The following is a 22,397-nucleotide window of genomic DNA, read 5'->3' on the forward strand; positions in this document are numbered from 1 at the left end:
TAATACAGCAATGAATCAGCTCTGCAGTGCCAATCAGAACTTGTTTTACTTAGATCTGATCAGCTCTATGTACAAATAGTTTACTGTAACTACACTGTTAATGGATATCAACACAAAAACAAGCTCTTTGTATCAGAAATTATATCCAATAGTATATATAGTATCAATATTGTGTATATAGAAAATCTGTTGACAACAGTACCAGTGTAATGTTTATAAAAAGAAAGTTTGAGATAGTTTTTAACCACGGATTGTTTCCTTCAGGCAGGTGAATGATAGACATGACCTTCAGGACCCTTCTTCCTAGCGCCAATTCCACATTGAATAAACTCAGCAACTGGCAACATGTCAACGACTAGTTTATTTTCCTGTGCCAGTTACAAAAGCTCTGTGTTGTGGCAATTCTAGTCATGGGAGTCCCAGAAGCAGCATGGGATGCTCAGTGTATTTATGTGCATGCCAATATCCCACAATTCTCCGCCAATTCACGGATCTCTCATAACTGTGCTGTCTGTGCTCTGAAGACAACGCAAACTTACTGGACTTCTCCCATCTTACAAGGCACAAGCTTAACAGGGCTAGTCAGTTTTTTATCTGTTTGAGATACATTTCATGATGTGTTTTCTTTGGAGAGGGACAAAATTATGGTGAATCAATAAATACTGAGAAATATTAATGGAGCTGGTCATTTTAGTCTACATTTTACCAACAGAATTGGTCACAGAATCATAGAATTCTAGGGCTGGAAGGAACCTCAGGAGGTCATGATGGGCCAGACACTACACAGATCCATTAGTGCGTCCAGAGTGGGGCACAAAGGCACCTTAAATCAGACATAAAGAGGCTGATGATGAATTCCCCCAGATGGGGAAATCCTGGTCTGGCATAATGGCAATGTAGTGATCTTTCAGCTGGTCTCTCTTGCTCCATGTCAGGGCCAGCTGGCAAAATGACTTGGTCTAGGAAGACAAAGCTGGAGCCTGTTGTAGCCAGCATGTTAGTAAAAATTGGAATCATTGGTAGTACTAGGAGACACCTTGTGACATTCTGGAAAATGTTGTCCAGCAGGGGAGCTGGGTCACTGGGGAGAAAGGGATATGAGACACCCAAGACTGCTGTTCCTATGAGGCATTGTAGCAGCTCAGAAAGACACAGAGATTCAAGCCCACAAGAAACAGAACATTTCATTCTGGGTCAAGAAACCAAAATGTTTTATTTGAATTTAGGAATACCAAAACTTCTGTTTCAATCTAAAATGTTGGCATGAAATTTTTAAATATTTTGGGAGCAAAAACTGTCATAATGATTTGGTGCATGAAGAGTTCTTAACATTTTGACATTTCTTCCGGTTCAGGCTGAAAACAAATGTCAAAACATCAGGGTTCCAGCAGGATGAAAATTCCACGTTTCAGACAGCTCTGAAGTTGAACCATGGCTTCAGCCACCTTTGATGTCACCTTTTAGAAAAGACCTAGGCAACGTGCAATCACAAAAAATTCCAACCTTCTCATATTATGGCAGCAGTGAGCAGTATTAGGATGGTGCTGAAAGAATGTTTGGAAATAACTGTTTCAGAGGATTGTTGTCTCCAGACAGGATTGTAACAAGAGCATATCCTGAGTGTTCTGGACAAATTTCTGGTGTCTCCAAAGATCTAACCATCACTTAGGAGAAAAACAAACAGCTGACCTTTCAGTCTTAGACATGCATACGCACAGAAACTTGTCCAGGGCATAGGAGTCAAATTACCTTAAAAAGGTGATTTATTAACAAAAGAAAGAAGATATAGTTAGTATATTTGATTGGTAGGTGTTGCAGACAAACTAAAAATGGATTAAAACACAGAGAATTGCTAACCTGGCACTCAGTTTGAAATTTACAGTGTAAGGGAGGGTGGGGGGACATGCCTGTGGTTGATAGAGAGAATCCTCATCAAGCTACGCCATAACAATACTAATCCTGGAACTTTTCTTTGCAACAAACCCCTTGCCAACTTTGTACACATATCTATTCTGGAGATACACTGGACCTAACCAGATTAATTACAGAATCACCGGCACATTCTCCTGTTCCTAAACTAACATCATATATGCCATCCTGTGCCGACAATGCCCACACACTATGTAGATAGGACAGACTGCAAATGCTGTTTGACAAAGAGTGAATGGACATAGAACAGACATCAAAAACTGCAGATACACAAATCTGTCAGCCAGCACTTTTATGGAGTGGGCCATTCTGTTAAAGATTTGAAAGATTCTGTTCTACTGAAAAGGGACTTGAACAACCGTCTACAGAGGGAATGCTCAGAACTAACATTCACATTCAGATTTGCCACATTAACACATGATTTGAACAGGGACTGCAATTATCTGACCCATTATAAGGACTCCTTTACATACTTTGATGTTTTATGTAACTCTTAACTTCCCCACCCCACCCCACCCCACCCCACCCGCTATCCCTCCGCTCTTCCAGTTTGCCAACCTTGATAACAATTTTTCTGATGTGTCAACCTTGATAATTTTTGGACCTCTGTGCTTTATATATTGACTCTGTTCTGGTAAGGCTATGATCTGAAGAACTGGGTCAGTCCCTTGAAAACTCATCTCATAATAAATTATTTTGTTAGTCTTTAAAGTGTTACATGACTGTTTTTTTGTTTTGATATTGTATTAATGTTTCAGTAGATTCCTTTCTGAGTTCCAGGGGAAATGGGACATGTAGTGTATTTGTCCCCCTGACTCTGCCTCCAGCAACCTACTTTGCCCCATGCATGTATCTCCATTTTGTTGAGGGCCCTCTAAGGCATTTGTTGCAGTAAAGGCCTATATTTCACCTTCTTCCTCAATGCAAACTGCCTGATGCTGCAAATGTCTGTCTCTGGTTGGGAAAGCTAGATGAAGGTCACTTCTCAATCCTGCTTAGGAGGGACAAGAAATCAAACTCGTTGAGCAAATTCTACTCTCAGCTATAGGTTGAACCTCTCTAGTCCAGCACTCTCTCACCTTATCTCATCCATAATCTGGCATTATTTAATAACCAGGCTACTTACAGGTGTGGCAAAGTTTCCCGTAATCTCAAAGTTTGTTTACAGCCACCAGTCCTGACTCTCAATGTTCTGTGTTATTATTTAGCTGTAATTTACCCCAAATGTCTTTTAAGAGGCCAGTAAGCGGTAGAAGTGTTGATAATGCTACAAGAGGATCTTGACCTCCCATGGTCTGGCAAATTCTCTCATTCATCACCAGTCAGGTCCTGAGGGTGCCAGACTAGAGAGGGTCAATCTGTATAAACAATGGAAGTATTTAATCTACTTCTAAAAAGAAACTGATTATTTGGAGCTCTGTGCCATGGTGTCCCAGGCATTTGATGTTCACTGTTGGAGAACTGCCAGCTTGGTCTGCCTACCATGAGAATGTGTCTTTTTTTTTGTTGGGAGGAGAAGCAAAGGAAGAGCAAGCAGCAAGTGCAGATCTCCAAAAGCAGCTCAGAAAGGCGACCCAGATAGAGCTGCTGATGGAACCAACAAGAACTGGTCCTCCAGTAGCTAGAAGAGCCACATCAGCTAGTAAGAGCTCAACAGACAGGTTAAAAAGTGCTGGATGTTCTGCAGGACAGTGGTGGGTGGGTTGGCTGGCCTGCCTGCCTTAATGAAAAAGCCTGACCTGCTAAGAGACTGAACTCCATCTGCATTTGTTGGGTTAAGCCAGTGAAGGAACATTTGGTTTTAATTTGTGGCATTTAAAACCCAATGGGGTATCAGCCACCTTTTTGAAAATTAAAGGGAACTTGCCACGGGGGATGACCCAGGGCATGGCTGCAGCACGTGCACACGCATACAGACACATACACATCCATACAAACCTGCGGCTTGTAGCTAGAACTTGAAATCAAGTTTGATGCCATCAAATTATCTATAGTCAAAAAAGGGAGGTGGTGGTGGCGGTGATTTTCATTGAAAAGAAGTACAGCAGAGTGAGCAAGTGTTGCAATATTGCTTCTAAGCAGATCCTTGTTTTCTATTGATATACTGCCTATGATTTTAGTTTACCTTTATAGATAATTTGTTGAGTTAAAGTAGTAGAAACTATGAGTGTAATGTTTCGACTTGAACATGAGACAGAATAAGAAGAGTGCATGGGTTTTTCATTTTAGGATTGTGTAGAACCAAGAATTTCTTTCTTTTGTATTCTAGGATTAACACACTCCATGTTGGCAGTTTGGATCCAGATAAGGAAGGAGCATCATAACAGGAATGGGTTGGGTAGTATGGAAGAAGGCACAGAGGCAGGAGCTGGAGAACCAAAGGAAAGGAGCAACTGACACTATTATGTTTAGCAACCAATTTGCAAGATCATGCCCTTTCTTGTCTTAAAACAGACATTCACCCGTCATCCCAAGGAAGCCGATAGAACAAGAAAATTACTGAATGCTCTCAAGACAAACAATAAAGGGGCTGAGATCTATATTCCTCCAAAGCAAATACAACAAGGGGTCCTGTGGCACCTTATAGACTAACAAATGTATGAGCATAAGCTTTCGTGGGCAAAGACCCACTTCGTCAGATGCAGGTGACCTGCATCTGATGAAGTGGGTCTTTGCCCACGAAAGCTTATGCTCATACATTTCTGTTAGTCTATAAGGTGCCACAGGACCCCTCTTTGCTTTTGCAGATCCAGACTAACAAGGCCACCCCTCTGATACAAACCAAATACAGTCAGTCTGCTGTGGAATAAGGCTGGGTTCATTGCCTGGCATTCAATTCTCTCTACGGGTTTTAGTAAGATAGTGCACCATATCCTCATTTCAATAATTTCTCATTGAGGAAGAAAGTCTACTTGATATAAAAACACGATGGCAAAGCCAGTCTCACAGACAGAGGTAAATGCAGTGACACTGACAGAAGCAGACTTCCTGAATCGGGTGACAGTCTTCAACCACCTGGTTCTATCGCTGAGCCCTACACAATACGGCCATATTGGAAGCTCCCAGAAGGTGTTTTTGATAAAAGCATTAACTGTGACTTGATGGTAAACTTTGTTGCTTAACTTCATGAATTCTTAATGTGCCTAATTCTTTAGTGGCTCTCTGCATCTCTGCTCAGTGCTCAAGTGCCTCTCATGCTGTGGAAATCTGACTGCTCCTATGCTGAAGGATCTGGAGAAGATTTACTCAAGGGGTGAACAATGTCAGAATAACACTGAATACAAGATTGGCTGTCTGAAATAGCTTACCACAATAGGGTGGAGAAAAAAAAGGAAAATTTTGCTTCAATAGCAAAAACAGAGCCATAGATTATAAGTAGCCTGTATCTCATTGCCAAGATCACACTGAGTGAAAATCAGAAACAATGTTAATGCTCTGAGATCACACTTGTACTGAGATCTTTGGAGTTCATAGCATTCACAGTGACTAGCCAGAAGGTTGTGCCTGTTATCCATAAAGATATGAAATTGGTAAATAAAAGTTTCATTTTCAAACTATTAATTACATTTTAATAGTTCCCCCCCATTGGATCATGAGTCCTTATACAATAAAATAAAAATGATAATGGAGCGCCATAAAAATGACTGAGCTGAGTCACTGCTCTCTCTCCCTCTTTCTCAGCTCAATACTTCTGTGCTTTACCCAAGGCTGGCCACCTCCAAGGCCGCAAACAGGAATGGGCCATCCCTGCAGAAAAGCACAACCTTCACTGATTAAAACAAAAGCCACATGCAAATACTTACACTCTGCACGGTAGTGCCAGTCATTCATGCAGGAATGTGCGAGATTAATTGTTATATTATAATTTTAGGGCTCATCTGTGGCAAGACAACCTATGAGGAGTCTCAGCCACACAGCAGGACTAATTAAGGAGACAGCTGAGGAACAGGACCAGTACAAATTGTGACAAACAGACTCACCCTGTTCTCTTACCTGGTATTTAAAGGCAATGGGTTGATAATATAAATAACAGTGTACTCCAGGTTAGCCCATACATGCAAGCTCTGTACGATAATTCACTTCCATTACTCTCTGCTGAGTATGCCTCTAGGAATTCATTTTAGGAATGAGGATTTCAGTAGTCATCAGAACTAACCCAATTCTGATCACGTTGTTTATTTCAGCTACATACATACCAGGATTTTACCCTAAGATTAAAATCCATCTCTCTAGAGAGTGATGTCACAATGTCTGTGAAACATTTAACTCCCATTTAAATCCATTTAAATTCACATTCCATGGCTGCATGGAAACAAATTCTTAATCTGAATATTGGACCTAATCTTGCACCCTTTGCATACCAGTATCTACCGCTAACTTTACAGAGTGATTTGGGTGTAAATGGAGGTAGGATCATGTCTTTTGGGAATAGGAGATGTGCCTACTTTAAAGTGCACAGTACACTTTATCCAATTCCCCAAATTTTATTTTTACATATAACTGTTCATTCATACCCTATCGGTTGTACTTCCAAAGCATTCCATCACACTATCATTCTGATCATTAAATTCCATTGAAGAAATTCAGGGGTGTAGCAGGAATATCATACCATCATACACTTAACTTAACTCGATAAGATTTAGAAAAAGAAGCCAAACTGTGTTACAGTTTTGTTTTGTCATCCCCCAAAAGAAAACCTGTGCTTAAAATACATTTCAAAGGATGAAATAATATTTAGAGAACAAGATAAACAGTAAATAGACTAAAGATCTGTGACAATAAAGAAATAAGTGGTTACCATTTAAAAAGTTAGTAATTCCAACAGGAACTAAACAGTAGTATCTAAGAAGGCCACTTCCCCCGCCCCCCCCAACACCTAAAATTGGAAATGTATATGGTTTTTTCTTGGTCACAGACAGTCATTTTTGCCTTTTTAGTGGCTTCTTTACACATTGGGCACAATAATTCAGTTGTAAACTCTGGGCCAGAACCTCACATGGTATAAATCAGCATAAACCTCTTGCAGTCAAGAAAATCAAGCTATGTGAACTAACAATAGTTAAGGCTTTAGACCTTTCCACTTTGCATTCTGAATTGTTCACTGGGACTTTGGAAATCTGGCAGACCCCAAGATCAGTAAGAGTTATCTCTAGCAGATTCAGGACTAAGCCCAGCACCTTCCAAGTGATATGCTAAACACTGTCAGCTCCCATTCACTGAAATCACTGGGAACTTGAATCATGTGTGCATTTCTCCTTGCCCCATCTCGGAAATGACATATTCATGTCAAGAGATCCTAGAACACCATGCCTGGTGCCAAACCTGAGTCTGAACCAGAGGCTTAGGAAACAGTAAAAATTCCCATTCCTTTCCTCTTTCCACTCCGATGATAGTATAACTGTAACCACAAAGCCAGGGCAATAAAATGGTGCCAAAAGGATAATAAATCTGGCTGAGTGCCTCCCCGAAACTTATTTTGCCCTGCTCCATGTGTTAATTACTCATGTCAGACAAGGCCTTTGCAAACTATGGCCATGACCATAAGGTGGCTTACACAATACACAACACAATTGTTGTGGCAAGTAAAGGTATCAACAAACATAAGGAAATAGATCTTCACACAATGCACAGTAAAATGTGGTACTTCTTGCCAAGTGAGAAGCCTAGAAGTAAAACTGAGATTAAAATAATAATAATAAAAAAGGTAAGTTCTCAGAGGACAGGCCCATAAATGACTATTAACCAAGATGGCCAGGGATGAAACTTCATGCTCTGGGTATCTCAAAATCTCAGACTGCCCGAAGCTAGGACTGGATAACAAGGGATGGCTTGTTCTCTTCACTCCATCTGAATCATCTGGGACTGGCCACTGTGAGAAGACAGGATAGTGGGTTAGAGAGATTACTGTTTGGATCTAGTATGGACATTCTTATGTTCTTTAACAGAGTGTCAAGCAGGTACTCAGCTCAGTGATTTCAGCATATATGGACTGAAAACTTGTATTTTTTAGAATTTAAATACATCATTAGTATTCTTTGGACAGAAAATAATCCCCAATACAAATGGTTTTGGAGAAATTCCAAAAGTCATAAAAACTGTACAAATCAGCATGGGAAAGTAATAAATATAAGTCACATTAATTTAAATATAAATGAGGCCAACATAACTGATTTAACTCTGCAGAAGACAATTGAGTTACCCCAGAGACATATTTGTCACATAAGTGTAGTATACCAAAGAAGAACGCATCAAATGGAATATATCCAACTGGGAGAGATTTGACGTAATACATAACTCATTAAGCCCCTCACAAGCACTGCTTAACTTGTTCAGACCTCTGACAGTTCACTTCATTATAACTGTATGCTAATGATTAATACTTAGCAACTGTATAGATTGCAAGTACAATGTGTTCAGTTTATTTTATGTATTATCTTCCTATAAATCTAAGATCATGACAAAATATAGATATCATATTCCATTAAAGCGTGATTGTTATGGATGTTTTCACCACCCAAATATATACTTAACACATCAGCTATGCATGGGCAGTGTGTATATATTTATCATTAAAAAACCCTCTTCTATGAGAGTCACGTAGTTTTTAACTGCCAGATTAGTACTCCCTTGACTCCATAAAAATGCAGCAACAGGAGGCTAATTATAAATGAACATTTATATAAATTTCAGATAATGTATCTCAGGAATCTCTTTCCTGAATCTAGATGAGGTGACTGTGAACTCTGCAGAGTATACAACAAGAACTACTGAGATAGTAAACTCTTCTGTTATCAGTTTACCACACAGAGTTTTATTTTATGATTAAAGATATTCTCTCGTGTTATTCACTGTTGATATTATAGTAACTTCCACAGGCCCCAATCAGGACCAAAGCCCCATTGTGTTAGATGCCAGTCAACACACAGAAAAAAAAAAACATTTTATTTCAAGACACTGTACTATATATTTTCCATCTGAGGAAAAGATATGCTCTTATGAAAATATTAAAATTTTCTTCCACCTACCACATTAGTCTATGGACTCTATATCGTGGCATTGGAAAAGGTTCAGAAAAGGGCAACATTGCTTAGGGGTTGGAAGATAAGAACCTTTTAGCTTATAAAAGAGGAGACTAAGGAGGGGGTATGACAGAGGTCTACAAAACCAAGACAGGCCCAGAGAAAGTGAACAAGAAAGACTTATTTGCTTGTTCCCATAACATAAGACCTATAGGACACCAAATGAAATTACAAGGCAGCGGGTTTAATATAAATACAGGGAAGAATTTCTTCTTACAGGACACAGTCAGATTGTGGAACTCCCTGCCAGAGGATTTCTGAAGATCAGAACATTAACCTAATCTGAAAAATAACTAGATAAATTAATGGAGGATAGGTCCATCAATACTTATTGGCCTGGACAAGTAGGAATGGTTTTCCTAGCCTCTGTTTGTTGGAGGCTGGAAATGAGTGACAGAGGAGACATCACTTGATGCTTACCTGTTCTGTTCATTTCTTCTGGGTCATCTGGCATTGACCACTGCCTGATAACAGGCTACTGGGCTAAATGGATCTTCAGTCTGACCCAGTATAGCCATTCTTATGGCTCCTGAAGATCAAGGGCATACAAAGTTAATACTAAGTATCTGGAAAATTTCTGATAGATCTCAAACGAATAGTAGGGAGATTCTGGTATGAAGAAAGACTTTCCAGAATGAAAAAAGCTTGTGAACCACCATCCTGGTAATTTTAGGTAGGTACACAATGGCTATGTCTACACTAGCCCCAAATGGCCATTTCGAAGTTTACTAATGAAGAGCTGAAATACATATTCAGCGCCTCATTAGCATGGGGGTGGCCGCGGCACTTCGAAATTGACGCGGCTCGCCGCCGCACGGCTCGTCCCGACGGGGCTCCTTTTCGAAAGGACCCCGCCTATTTCGAAGTTCCCTTATTCCTGTGAGCAGATGGGAATAAGGGGACTTCGAAGTAGGTGGGGTCCTTTCAAAAAGGAGCCCCGTCGGGACAAGCCACGTCAATTTTGAAGTGCCATGGCCGCCCGCATGTTAATGAGGCACTGAATATGTATTTCAGTGCTTCATTAGTAAACTTCGAAATGGCCATTTCGAATTTTGGGGCTAGTGTAGACACGGCCAATAAGTTTACAAGGATTTACAGCTATATTCTGCAAAAGTGCTGCATGTATACCACAAAGTTCACTTCTAGAAGCTCAGATTGATTTAGAACCTTGCAAAAAGTCATTCAGCTCTATTCTGGCTGTCCCCCTGAGTCATTAAGAACCCTAACATTCCCAAAATATTAAAACACCATTTCCAGAGATCTGACCACTGAATTTCTGACACCTACAGATATTCTTGTGGGTTTACTGAAAAGTACAGTGTGATATACTGTGGCAGTCAACCCCAATGCTGAGCAAACAGTCACCAGGGAAGCACTGAGGAAAATGATAACCCAATTAGAACATTGCTTGAGGAAAGAAGAAATGCACATAAAAATTGAGTGTCTTAGACCAATTTTACTGCAAAGAAAGCACAGGATGAAACATTAGTGCTCAGACAAAGTTGCAGCAAATGCAAAATCAATAGGACACGTAAGGTAATGAAATCCATTGGGACAAAGCACTTCTATACAGTATGACAGGTGGTGAATTTTCTGCAAGCACATTAATATTTATGCTGCTGAAGAATATGGTGCCAGAAGAAAAACCAGATTGGCTGAGCATGTAAGCTCCAACACAAGGACTTGACAAACCCTAAAGGAATCCTGTGTAATGAAAGGTAGAAGAGTAACCAAAGTTAGAGACACAGCTGTACCCTCAAGTATCACTGTGACATCCTACAGATTCCTGACCAATACTTTGAAGAAATTAAAGAAGAGACAAACATAAGAAACCCTTGCTAGGTTTTGTACTAAGCCCAGATCACCCTGAGGAAGGGCAACATTTTCAAGCATGCATCACAATAAGCTGCTAAATTCATATTTAAGCACCAAAATAAGTGCTGTGTTTCAGAGAGGCAGAGTACTTCCAATTCCAATTGACTTGAATTTTATGTTCGTGGGATGCACACGCAGAATCAGACAAAAAACACAGCTTGGCCGTGCCTACACTAGCCAAAATCTTCGAAATGTCCATGCAAATGGTCATTTTGAAGTTTACTAATGAAGCGCTGAAATACATATTCGGTGCCTCATTAGCATGCGGGCGGCCACGGCATTTCGAAATTGACGTGGCTCACCGCTGCATGGCTCGTCCAGACAAGGCTCCTTTTCAAAAGGACCCCAGCTACTTCGAAGTCCCCTTATTCCCATCTGCTCATATGTATTGGCTAGTGTAGACATAGCCTAGATGTAGCCCTTATGTTGTGAACTTCCAAAGAGGGCAATACCATTGATATCTTAAAATCCAGAAGTTTATGACAAAATTCAGAAAGAGGCAAAGCAGACAGAGACAAAGCTTCCTAAATAGCCAGGCATAATTCACCCTACTTTACTAAAAGAAGCTGGTTTTCAAATTACGTGTTGGAAGGCCCAGATTCTATGCACAGTCCCTACCCCGAAAGCAAGCCTATAAAAATAGCTTGAAAATTTCAAGTGCTTGTGATGTTACCAGATATTTACAACTATTTTGGTAATCACAGTAATAAGTTTGCACCCAAATGGAACTACGAAGGGCACAATCCATAGTCTACGTAGACTGAAAGATGCCTACTACTACTACTACTAAGTTTGCACCAAATCTTGTGCCAAATGGACCAACTGAGATGTCTAATGAAAGCTGGTAATTCACTGAATCTGTTTGTTACTTGTTTATCTGTTCCATTTTTGTATTTGAAGTTACAGATATTGACTATATCTGTATTAGAAATGTTTTAGTGGTAAGATTCACAATGGAAGTTGTGGTCACCTCCCAGTCAGGTGACATGGGCTGAACAAAGGAACTAAGTCTCAGACTTTGAATCCACATTGACTGAGACACAAGTAACATGATCAGATGATCCTCTATTGCCTATGTAAATAAGAAAGGTTTTTTCCCTTCTAGTCTATAAAGATGACCCTGGCAATGGCCATCTTGTTCTTTCTGTCCTCATGAACTAAGCTTGTATGAACTAGGGACCCACCCCTCAGGAGATATATTTTCAGAGACTCTCAAGACAGCAACTTATATCATCGGCTTTTAATTAGTGTAATTTACCACTCTAACAATTTTTCTCTCTCATCCTGTTCCTTCTTTCTTAATAAACCTTTCGATTTTATATTCTAAAGGAGTGGCACAGCTTCCTATTTTGGGTAAGATCTAAGTATATATTGACCTGGGAATGTGGCTAGACCCTTTGGGGGCTGGTAGCATCGGTGTGGATTTAGTAAAATAGGTTTCCATAACCTCTCACTGGAATAAAGAGGGCTGCTGGTTTGAGCATGTGGAACTGCTGGGGAATCTGTGGGTTTGCTTGTGTAGCTTCTGGCTAGCCAGATGGGCAGCAGAGGTACTTTCATGTCTGGCTTGGTTCACATTATTGAGAAGGAGGCTCCAGTCTGGGCTGTAAATGGCCTGGTTTTAAGCAGTCCACCCAGAGTAGATTCTCTCAGGTGTGCCCAGAAACCCACTAAATATTTTAGAGTGCTGTCTTACAATTTCAATGTAATTTTCAGTACACCACACTGAGAAGCCCGGCACCTTTGAAATTAGGCCAAATATTAAGTGCCTGGCTTGGGGTGATACTGGCTTTTTGAGAGGGAAGGTCCAGTGCACTTATGCCTGGCCCCCAGCTAGGCTTAGAAAAGGGCACCTGAGCTCTAAAGAAATCTATGTGAATTGGAGACACAGAGCCTGAGAGCTGCCCAAGCCAATGAGGAAAGGGGCAGGTGACAGTTGCCTGTCAACAGGCTAAGGAGGAACAAACAAATGAGATCTTCCAGAAAAAGAAATTAAATACCCAGGAAGCCACAAGAGCAGTGAGATGGTACAGAGGCATTGGGAAAATTAAAAGGTGTATGATGACAGCTTGCCAGAGCTGAGGAAACTCAGCGAACTCACACAGAGGCTTCATGGAACAAATGGAAGAATCAGGCTGGTTGAGGGATTCTGAGCCTGAAACAAGAGAGCTGATGCTTCTTCAACCAGGGAGGCCTGGCCAAATGGAAGATGGCAGGGAGTTCTCCACCTGGAAACCTGGACTTAGGACAAACAGAAAAGAGTCACATGAAAGAAGCAAGTCTGGGAGGCCTGAGGTGGATAGTTTGAAGAGTGGATCCCTGGAAGAAGGGCAGCAGAAGTCTGGAGAGAGTCTCTAAGGGGGCATGGAAAACAGCTGGGAACTTGTATTTTGGGATGTCCAAGAGATTTTATCATGAGGTTTGTATGGACTATTAAATATGTACAGGAATAAGTAGACCTATTGATAGGCTTTTGAATTGGACATTGAAAGACACAGTGTTGCTTTTATGGATGAACAAATGGGAAACTGAGAAAGGTCATGCCATAGAAGGGCTTCTGGCAGGGGCCACAATACCCAATTCCTATGGATTTAGACAGCTATGGTTAGTATAGTGAAGACAAGTATGAAGCACAAGCATGTTCAGTAATGCTACAACTTCTTTTCTGTCCCTTGTAGTTTCAGAGCATCTCTAACCTATGCTGAGAGTATACAGACTTTCTGTTCTCCTGCCCTGGCTGAACCCCACAGATTTTTGAATTTGCTGCTGGCTACTAGCTAGCAGAGCTGGCCTTTTAGCTCAAACAGAAGAGACTGATGATTTAGACAGCTGGCTCCTCACAACCAACAACCCACTCCCCATCAGCATGTTATGTGTAAGTTCAAGTAATCCAGGCAAAGGAGTTCTAGTAAACCTGGTAAAGACAGTTACCACCACTGAAAAAAGGAGAAATTGGTCAGCTGGTCACATTAACTAATGGGGAAACAATACCCATGGACATTATTTGCAATTGTCAAATATTAGCCAGCACTGAAGAAGTGACAAGGGTAAGCGTGTGGACTGTAGGAAGAGCTAGTACCTCCTTCAGTTCCTCCCTGCAACCCCTCTCATTTGGCCTAATATAGAACAGTTCAATCACTCTGGAGCTCTGTTGTTACTGGTTAGTATTGCTCTGCCATTGGGATCCTGGAAGTTATGCCAGGTGTGCAGTGCAGATCTGTCTCACAGGACTTTACCTGCTGTGATTGCCAGGTAACTGGGTGCACAGGTGTGGACCTTCCATATTGCCTGTGAGTGATCTGGGCCCTTGTCCTGTATCACTCCCCCACTCCAGTTCCTTCCCCAAAGCCCCATCTTTGCTCTTCCTCTTGCCAACTTCAGTCCATCCCCTCCTCTGAGGCCCTACCCACATGCCACTGACTGCTCCCTGCCTTCCCCCAAGCACCTCCCATCAGCTGCTGACAAGCAGCTGTGGTTGGTAGATACTGAGCACCTCTTTTTTTTCCCCATGGGTGCTTCAGTCCTGGAGCAAGCCCCTCCTAGCACTGAAAGCAACAGTTTTGGTGTTGACAACTTCAACAGCTTTCAGTGTCAATAGTGGGCTACATTGTTGGCAGACAGGGCACAAATAACAAAACAAAACCCAGATAACTTACCATATTTTTATTAAACTGTGCCCATGTAACCAGGTATGCCTCAGCACCATGGCACTTCCTGCTGATCATGTAGAAATTAGCTCTTCCTGCTTCCAGAGTGCCCTCACCTGTCTGGTGTCTCACTAGCCACTACCTTCTTGGCCGTTTTCCACCAATGTATGTCAGCATCCATGTCCCTTTCAGAACAAGGGGCCCTTCCTCTGGCTACTGCCCTGCCAGTGCCCCCTCTCTTGAGTTCTCCCCTCCCAGTAAACTCCAAAGCCTTCCCTTACCAGCCCACCACAAGTCACCATCTAGCCCCTCACCTCTGGAGCAAACTGCTGTTTGAAATAGCCACTCATGATTTGCAAGGGTTGGACCTGCAGCCTTTGCCTACCTTGGCTGCCTCCATAGTACCTTCAGGCCTTGTCTCAGGCCCTGCAACCTGGGAGCTTGCCTGGCCAGAGCTCCCCCAGCTCTGCCTGCCTTTCCTCCAGCCCTGTTCTGTGTTAGAAAGCTCCTGTCACTTCCTTAAAAGTTAGGTTCCTCCTGCTATACTGATAGAGCAAAAAACCTCTCTCCTCTGCTTTGCTAGGAGGCCTTATTTAGACAGCTCTCACCTGCGTCCTGATTGGCTGACACCAGCTGCAGCTGTGGACTCCACAATCTCAGCCCTTTCCCAGGACTGGGTTTAACCCTTGCACAGCCAATGCAGGGCATATGTCCAGTCACAGCCCAGCCATGCAACAGTACAGCCCACTTTCCACAAAGATGGAGCAAGGATTTTTTTTTAAGTAATCACCCCTCATGCTAAACATGTGTGGTAACTCTCAGCTCAGGCAGCCTGCATCAATGGGGGTACAGGCCAGACCCCAGTGCTGAGTGAGCTGTGAATCTTATGGAGCATACCAAATGGGGATCAGAGAAGGTAGGTGTTTTTATGTTGACTAGAGCCAGAGATGGAGGTGTGCAAGGGTCTGCAGTTTGGGAACATCCCTGGGGAAGCTGAGTGGATTGTAAAGAGAGAGAATGGATGGGACTAGGCTGTGGTCTTTGCTTCTAACACACCACTTTGCCTTGTGAACCAGCCTTGCTAGAAGGGCCATCCTTAGGCATATGCAGACTATATGACCGCATAGGGCGGCCAAAAATGTTTCTGTGCTGGTGTGCCTCTGGGTGGCCTTGACCATCCACTGGATTCCCCTCCAGCCCAGTCCCTCACTCTGCTGCTCTCTCAGCCACCGACAGCAGGGCTACTCTCTCCCTGCCACTTGCCTCCACCCACAGGTCCCTATGGGCCAGACAGCCTCTGAGCTGATGGCTCCCTCCTGGGGATGGAGAGGAGTTCCAGCCTCTGCAGTTCTTTGCTGGCTCCAGGGAAGCCACAAGCCCAGCTGAAGTTGCATATGGGAGGGGAGCTGTGAAGGAAGTCCTGATCTCCAGTAGAAGCCATGAGGGGCAGGGGAGGGAAGCCATGACTGAAGCCAAGGGTGGAAGGTAGGGCATTGGGGCAGCCTTAGGTAACTCACGTAGGGCCCTATACATTGTAAGGCCTGGTTTATCAGTCAGTGTGTGGCTCCTCCTCTTCGGTACCCATTGGGGATCTTACACAATCACTAGGTAGGTAGGCATCCTTCAGTCTGCACAGACTATGGATCGCACCCTTTAAAGTTTCAATTGAGGACTTCATTTACAGCGTCTGTTGTGACTATAAAGACCCACACAAGAGTGACAGTCCTTGCTGCATCTCTTGCAGATGTGGAGGGGGTCTGGCAAGTCCTTGTTGTGCTTTCTGTGTGCTCGCTTCTCCTCTGCTAGCTGTCTGATCTTCAACTCGCCCTGGACTCTTCCGCCCTTATTGGCAATCACATTTTTCTTGGGTTACTGCCATTCCCCCAGTAAAAAGTCTTGAGGCGCTCCCACTGGTACTAGCAGGAACCATTCACTTTCACAGGTTTGGAGGCAGTTGACCCTGAAAAGCAGGTGTGCAAAATCTCTAGGTGCAAATGGTTTATTCTCGCCACTACCCCTCAATAAAATGCCATTGTTATCCCACACAACAGAGAAGATTGTGTCACACATATCTGGCTGCTTTCATGTCAGAACATGCGTACAACTGCTGTCATGTTACTTCTGATAAGAAGCACTTCATTCCATCATATGCCTGTCAGTAATAGGTTTTATTATTCAAAGTACAGCCACCCTAAATAGGTACCCAAGGCACTGCATCTCATTCAGCTAAAATGTACTCATTACTTTGATCTCTCTCTGCTACATTCTCTGCGTGTGTTTACTACATTCAAAAAAATGTCATTAAAAGAGCATTAAAGTTACAAAGCCAGATTTAAGATTGCTCATACAACTGGAATTCAGAATTCTTGTGCATCTGCATTAAGATACAGTATTTAATATAATCGCTCCCTCCTCTACCCTCCACCCTTTGTCTCATTGAGTGCATAGAATAGATAATGCATAAAGCAAGATCAGTTGGTGGATTAAGCTGTTCTCTAGAGGACAACTTCAGTGGAAGTGGAGTAAGCTCACATCTCCAGGAGGCACTCATTACCTAGCAAGATAAGACCTTAAGACTTAAAGGACTTTTCATTATTTTGTATCTGCAATTCTCCATGCATGACTGTGGTGCAACATAAATAAATGATAGATGGATAATAACACACATACTGTTGGGCCTGTAAAGCCCTGTATTCTGTGGATGTCTAATGTAAAGGTCAACCATATACTTCATTTCTGAGACTTCAGTTTTTCCCATCAAGTGCTGCATGGAAATAATTTTAAAAACCCCAGTAAGCTTGGAATTGTATGCTAAGTCTTTGCCTTAAACATAAGTATCTCTGAAGTCAGTCTCCAGTGTAACATTTTTAATAGGAAACATACAAATGTTATGGTTTCACAATTAAGGCGTTGCAAAAAAGGAATATTGGAGAGATTTAAATATCAAAAGAATATAGTGAGCACTGACAGCATTAACCACCAGGATTTGACTGTGCACAGCATCCTGGAGTGTTTATCTATTTTAAAGTGTTTTTCTTTGTCCTTCCTCTTACAGAAAGGGTTGTCTGTTTATGATGGAAATTCAACCTATTGACTATAGTAGGTAATTGATGAAGCACTTAAAGACAGGAGTCCTATTTTCACTCAGCACACTTTGTAGGAAATCACCAGTGGAATCTCTCCATTATTTTGGTATTTAGATCAGTGAATTCATTGATTTTTTTTAAATGTATATTTTAATGAATAATGTTGAAGTCAATAATGCTCCCCTGGTGGCCAGGACTTTGTAAGACGGAAGCCTATGAAGCCAGAAACATTTTGCTATAAAAATATATTGAAGCTCATTCACTGCTAGGCAGACAGCTACATTTTTTCCCACTGGAAATTTTATGAGTTCTGTATTTTTTCAGTGATAGTTACTAAATAATCAATACAATATATATTTTAATCCTGCTGAGCTAAAGTGAACAGTCAGTAACTCTCCCTGTGTAGAAGAACAATGCAGAAAGCTGAAGATCTGACCCTAGGTGACCCACCCAATGGCCTAAAGCAACAGATACGTAACTGTTGTTCTGTGATCACTAGTTGTCACTTTTATCGTACTGTTACCATGTGCTGTCTCCACTGTGGTATCCATCTGCCATCTCTCAATTTAGACGTAGTTCTTTGGCACAGGGGCTGCCTTTTTATTATTGGTTTCTTCCATGCCTATCATGATGGAGCTGCCTGCCTTCCACCCCATCCCCTGCATTATCACACTACAATGTGGTCAAGGTTAGTGATGGGAACAGAACCTATTTTTCCTAGCTCACACTTACATTTTCAAAGGGCACCACTGAAGTGCAAGGTCAGCTTAGCCTTTGAGTTCCTGGTTTTTCCCACCTTAATTTTGTTACATGTGTCCTCCTTTCCATGTTCCTATTACCAACTACCACTTTCAGCTGCTATCCTTCTTCCTGATCCATTCTGATGTTCCTTGGCTGTTTCCTCAGCAGGCATCTCCCATTGATCATCTCCATCCAGCCAAGAAGGATTTACAACCCTCTCTGGAGTGTCTCCAGCTTGCCACACTCTACCAACCCTTATTCACGCAAATGTCTCATTAACTTCAATCACAGTGCAGACATAAAGGTGGAATGCATTAGAAAGACAAGCAGAATTTGGCTTTCACTTGGTTGTACTTAATGGGAAATGTCAGAAACAAAATACCTTCATTAACCTATAGTCCACCCATACTCCTTAGTCAGTAAATTAGTGGTTACATTCTACCCTTTGTGCAAGCCTCTTCAAATTAATGGGGCACATGGACATTAAGAGGAAATTATGCCCTTCAAAGTTTCTTGAAATGTAGTTTATATTCCCTGGGCCAAATTCAGTTCACGCTTATGTAAATCTGGAATAGCTCCACTTAAGGCAGTGGGCCTGATTCTCAGTTACTCCATTCCTGTGCTTGAAAGTAGCTGCCAGCATGCAGTGTAAGTTAGAGCAGCAGCTGGGCTGCTCTGACACACTCTGCTTCTCATGCTTTCCTATGAGTCACAATGTCCTGTTTACACCCCTACATTGGAGAGTAGGACCAAAGCTGGAGTAAAGCCCCAATGTTTACTCTATGCTGACTGACCAGGTTTGTTCTCAAGGGGCCATTTCTACTCATTCTAAGGCCGAAGATTAAATGGCCTTATCATAGTGGAATAGCTCAGTGAACTTACTCTGGTGTAAAACAGCCATCCACTTATACTCAGGATCCCTTACTATGCTATTCATATGTGAGATTCCTCTGCTTAATAAAATGGTGGAGACTTTAGTTAAATAATAATTGCAAATATTTGCGTTTAACTTTTTTTTCCTTTTCCCACAAGGTGGCCCCACCTCCCAGCTGCAGTCACTTTTCTTAGTGATTCTGGGTCAGATTAACCCAGTCAGGAAAGCAGTGGGCCAGGCTGTTAATCAGAAGATCTCCTCAGGGCATCTGCCACCTGCTACCTCCTCCAAGGAACTGTTCTGATTAGCAGCCTACTAATGCATTCCCTTTTTGCATATGCATTATGATTTACGCTAATGAGGATACTTGTATGAGTAAGGCAAGCATGATTTGGCCCCAATTTTGTACTGCATTGTGTCCAATTATGCTCTTTATGTTAGCAGACAGTAGGAAAATATCTGTTGTCTCTAGGAACATTGGCTAGGTTTGGTTTGGGTGTGAGTTTAAGTATCTTTATTTAAGTTCACTGACCTGAAAACCACTGATGGGATGGTAATGGACATGACATGGGGCATTCTGATAGTTCCTCCTGTGAACAAATCCTTATGTATACAATAGTAATCAGTTTTACAGTGTGGTTATAATGTTACATTCCATTTACTGTCTTCACCTATTTACTAATACGGTTGGATCAGTGCTCTGAGTTTAACATTATAAGGGTCGGGTTTTTTTTTTGAATGACGGTGGACATATTTCACAGTCAGGCAGTAGTTAGGCTGCATTTTTAAGCAGGGTGAAGACAATGCTTTATTTTTTATCACATTTTTTCCAGACAATAATGGCCTAGTTATGCAGGGCTGAAAGCATACAGCAAAACAGAGGATGTGCTGTTGGAATATTCTTAGGTATAAATAACATTGTTGGGAATGAGAGGAGTAATAACTTAGGAATGCATTGGGGAAATTTTATAAAAAAAAGTGATTCTCATAAAAATTCTTCAGGAAATACACAGATCTACTGCACTCTTCTACTTTTACAAGTCCTGGTCCTGGGGAGACATCATATTTCAAGAAGAGAGAGGCCAGACATGCACTTGGTGAACAAGAAACCATTTTAAAAATAAAATGCATTTGTTCCAACTTACAATGTGCTATTGTTAGGGTAATTTTGTCTGTCTCAAGGCTAATAACCTCAGAAACTAATTATCAAGAAACTGAAATGAGAAAGAGTCTGGTACATTCAAGCTTGATGAAAGGGACTGGATTTCCACTGGCTTCTGTGGAATTATGCCCACAGTCACAGCCGTGACCCACAAGTTGAAAACAGCTGCTCCAGACCATTCTCCTGTACAGCCACTACCGAGCTCTCTTGTTTTTTTTTTGTTATGGAAGGATATATAAGCAAGGCCAACATTTTAATTGAATAAGGTCCAAATCATCCCCATCTATATTCAGGAAAAAATGGTGTCAGTATTGTAATGAGATAAAACAAAGTTACTGTATTCGGAGGTGAGGTAAAATGTACTGTAAGTGAGGTAGCTGAGTGTTTGTGAGACTTTAGCAGCAGATTACAAAGGGAGACATGTAAACTGGGGTTCATGATCAAATTTGATACATTGAATCTCGGCCTTCGTAGAGATAGCGAATTCCTCACACATTATAAAGACAGTTTTTTACCTTTGATATTTGTAATGATCTCAGGCAGGACACTTGGTATTTTGCATCCCTCATACCCTCTGCTTCAGTTCTATGTATCTGATTTGTCAGTTTTTATTTTAATTTTTTTGAATCTCTGTATTATAAAACCATCAGTGTTGTACTGGAAATGTTATATCTCCAGATCTGATGAGGTGGGTCTGCCCCACAAAAGCTCATCTTCAAGGTGCTACATGACTGGTGGGCAGGTAGTTAACACTGGTTTACAGCAGCTTATAAGTGTGTGTTTATACAAACCATCGTTTATATCATCTCCAAATGTGGCTCAAGATGTGTAAGGACTATAATGGGAGCTTTTCAATACGGTTTGTCGAAAAAAAAAAGTCCATCAAAACTTTTCTTTCCCTAACAGAAAATGGCTTATTGGGTGCATCTACACTTGCATTCCTCTTTTGAAAGAGGTATGCAAAAAAGGTAAATCAAAAAGGCAAATGAAGTATAAATTTGCATAGTTGGTGCCTCATTTGCATATTCTGATTTCGAAAGAGCTTCTTTCGAAAGAAGAAAGCCAGTGTACATGCTGCTCTTTCGAAAGTAAACCCCATCTTCGAAAGATTCCTTCTTTCCATTAAATAGAGGGAAGAAGGATTCTTTCAAAGATGTGGTTTACTTTCAAAAGAGTAGCATCTACACTGGCTTTCTTCTTTCGAAAGAAGCTCTTTTGAAAGTAGAATATGCAAATGAGGTGCCAAATATGCAAATGTATACCTCATTTGCATCTAGATTTACCTCATTTGCATACCTTTCAAAAGAGGAATGCAAGTGTAGACACACCCATTGACAAAAAGGGAATTTAATGAAAAAAATTGCTTCCTTCCAAGATTGTCAGATTGCCATTAAAACCCTAAGAGCCAAACATTTTAGGATTGTACTGTCACCTGACAAGTAACTTTTCTTAGCTTCAGGTACCAAAGCCAACTTCAGACAGAAATGAACATGAGACTTCTGGAGCTTAGTGCATAAGCCTCTGCTCCATGAGTGAAAAGCCAGCTGCCTCGCATCTAAAGCTGTAAAGGAGACTCATTCTTTCTCTCTCTATGTCTACCCTACAGTGATCCTTTGAAAGTTTTTCCAGAAGATCTCTTCCAAAAAAGCTTCTTTCAAAAGAGCACATCCAAAAAAAATCAATCAACTCTTTCGATAAAGAGCATCCATACAGCCTTGCTCTTGCAAAAGAACAGGCCCGGGATAAAAATTCTGTCACCATGATTTCAAAATAAAGCCCTCAGGGTGTCTACAAAAAAATTTTTTTTGAAAGAATCATCTTTCAGAAAAAGGTTCTCTTTCTCATCCGGGAGAGGAAAGGTTCTCTTTCTCATCTCATCATCTTTCTCATCCGGGAGAGGAAAGGTTCTCTTTCTCATCTCATCATCTTTCTCATCCGGGAGAGGAAAGGTTCTCTTTCTCATCTCATCATCTTTCTCATCCAGGAGAGGAAAGGTTCTCTTTC

The sequence above is a fragment of the Carettochelys insculpta genome, chromosome 3, assembly GCF_033958435.1.
Source record: "Carettochelys insculpta isolate YL-2023 chromosome 3, ASM3395843v1, whole genome shotgun sequence".
Classification (NCBI taxonomy): domain Eukaryota; kingdom Metazoa; phylum Chordata; order Testudines; family Carettochelyidae; genus Carettochelys; species Carettochelys insculpta.